The sequence below is a fragment of the Euleptes europaea genome, chromosome 3 (genome assembly GCF_029931775.1).
Source record: "Euleptes europaea isolate rEulEur1 chromosome 3, rEulEur1.hap1, whole genome shotgun sequence".
Taxonomy (NCBI): domain Eukaryota; kingdom Metazoa; phylum Chordata; class Lepidosauria; order Squamata; family Sphaerodactylidae; genus Euleptes; species Euleptes europaea.
The window spans coordinates 92,657,570-92,660,702 of NC_079314.1; positions in this window are offsets into that span (position 1 = coordinate 92,657,570).

The following is a 3,133-nucleotide window of genomic DNA, read 5'->3' on the forward strand; positions in this document are numbered from 1 at the left end:
GATTATTCTATCTCTGTGTATCAATTTGAAGTACTCAACAAATGAACAACCTCTGCCCCCCATTGCCTTTCACATCCCTTACCCTAGGCCTCACCTTTTCCTCTTATATGTATGCACAAACTGGCAGATGGTAGGAATCCCATCCACCCCCTTTTACATTGTATCTTCCTCGTGAGGTGGTGGATTAGTCATTGTAGGAGGTTTTTAAGGATCGATTGGATACCTACTGGTCACAGATATTATAGCTGTAGTTCCTGCATTGGTGGGGGATTGGACTAAATGGCGCTTCTGATGCTGAGATGCAAAGCAGCGCAAGGTCCATATTGTGGCATCCCAACTCCTCGTATTTTTAGATCAGACCAATTATCTAGATCCTTTACAATATGGCTTTTGACCTGGTCATGGTGCAGAAAATACTTGATCACCTTAATGTATGTTCTATAACAACAACAACAACAACAATTGTTATTCTCGTTATTAACAATAATAACCATTATTATAACATCAACTACTACTACTATTATTGTTGTTAAGACTTTTCGGTTACTCTATCCCGACAAGTTTGGCTCAGAGTGGCTTACAACATTCTTCTACAATTTAAAACCAATACAGAATATAAGTTAACTTGGGTTTGTTTAGTTTGGAGAAGAGAAGGTTGAGGGGAGACATGATAGCCATGTTTAAATATTTGAAGGGATGTCATGTTGATGAGGGAAATAGCTTGTTCTCAGTTGCTCCAGAGACTAGGACACAGAGTAATGGATTTAAACTAAGAGAAAAGCTATTCCACCTAATCATTAGGAAGAACTTTCTGACGGTGAGGGCTGTTCAACGGTGGAATGTGCTGCCTCGGAGGGTGATGGAGTTCCTGTCTTAGGAGGTCTTTAAGCAGAGGCTAGATGGCCATCTGTCGGGAGTGCTTTGATTGTGGGATCCTGCATGGCGGGGGGAGGGTTGGGGTCACTGGGGATGTGGGGGGAGGTAGTTGTTAATTTCCTGCACTGTGCAGAGGGTTGGACTAGATGACCCTGGTGGTACCTTCCAACTCTATGATTCTATGATTCTAAGTTAAAACATCATTTAAAATTGACAATGTCCTTCATTTATATTATCCTTGTTGAATCTCTTGGACCTCTTAACAGCTTTCAATACCATCATAAGAACATAAGAAAGGCCCCGCTGGATCAGACCAAGGCCCATCAGGTCCAGCAGTCTGTTCACACAGTGGCCAACCAGGTGCCTCTAGGAAGCCACAAACAAGATGACTGCAGCAGCACCATCCTGCCTATGTTCCACCGCACCCAAAATTATAGGCATGCTCCTCTTATACTAAAGAGAACAGGTATGCAGCATGACCAGTATCCATTCTAACTAATAGCCATGAATACCCCTCTCCTCCATGAATATGTCCACTCCCCTCTTAAAGCCCTCCAAGCTGGCAGCCATCACCACATCCTGGGGCAGGGAGTTCCACAATTTAACTATGTGTTGTGTGAAAAAATACTTCCTTTTATCTGTTTTGAATCTCTCGCCCTCCAGCTTTAGCAGATGACCCCGTGTTCTAGTATTATGGGAGAGGGAGAAAAACTTCTCCCTGTCCACTCTCTCCAAACCATGCATAATTTTATAGACCTCTATCATGTCTCCCCTTAGCTGCCTTCTTTCCAAGCTAAACAGCCCTAAGCGGCCTAACCGCTCCCCATAGGACAGTTGCTCTAGTCACCTAATCATTTTGGTTGCTCTTTTCTGCACCTTCTCAAGCTCTGTAATATCCTTTTTTAGGTTTGGTGACCAGAACTGTACACAGTATTCCAAGTGTGGTCTCACCATAGATTTGTATCCTTCAGGATCACCTAGCAAGGATGGCTCTTAGTGAAGTAGGGTTGAAATGGCGCTGAACTTTCCAAAGGGACCGGTTCCAAATGGTGGTGCTGGGGGATTTCTTGTCCTTTGGCTTATGGAGTTCTTCAGGGTTTCATCTTGTCCCCCATGCAGTTTAATGTCTGCTGGGAGACATCAGGAGAGCTGGAATAAATTGTCACGAGTAACTCTCGCTTTTATTTAATGCCAGGAGGGAGTGGAATTGCTAAACCAGTGCCAGGAAGCAGTGAAGGGCTTGGTGGCTTGTTTGTGGGCTTCCTAGAGGCACCTGGTTGGCCACTGTGTGAACAGACTGCTGGACTTGATGGGCCTTTGTCTGATCCAGCAGGGCCTTTCTTATGTTCTTATGGTGAACAAACTGAAAATGAACTGACGCTTAATCCAGACCAAATGGAAGTGATATGCATCGGTTTTAAAGCTGACTTGCAAACAGGTGTTCAGTTTGTTTTTGACAAGGATGTCCTTCCCCTAACTGAATAGGTTTTCTGGTTAGGAGTACTCCTACAGGAGTGGCAGAGGTGGGTAGGTGTACTTTCTAGCAGCTTAAGCTGGTATGGCATCTGTGGCCATTCCTGGAGAAGGCAGACCTAGCCACATCACACATGCCTTGGTAACATCCAGAATGGTCTATTATAACATACTCTACACTGGAGCTGCTTTTGCAGATAGTTTGGAAACTTCAGCTGGTTCAGAATGTGGCTGCCGGAATGTTCATTGGGTTTTGCCACAGTAAGCATGTAAAACTGACTCTCCATCAACTACTTGGCAGGCTTAATTCAACTACAGCTTTAAAGCCTTTAACAACCTGGGTCCAAAAAACTCAGAGGACAACCTCCACCTTTATGCACTGCCCCATGCTTTGAGGTTGTCCACGTTGTTACAAGTACATATAGTGGGGATCTGCGTCAAGGCCTTCTCAGCACCTACCACCAAACTTTAGAGCTCCTCCATGCATCGCCCCTCTCTTTGTCAACCTTCCGGTATCAACAGAAAACTTTTATTTTTATTCCAGAAGTTCTTTCAGAAGGAATTTAATCTTAGTCTTCTTCCTGGTTGTTACAGTCTGTTTTATGGTGGGTTTCAATTATTACAATGTATTTTTTTTCTTTGTGAGCTGCCTTGAATATGTTTTTAGTGGAAAGGTGATCTAAAAAATAATAAATGAATAAAGGTGGCTTTTAGCCACTGTGCATCATGCAAGTAAAGTTTTTCTTGGCATGGAGACGCAGTGATGGGGAAAACTTCATTGGTG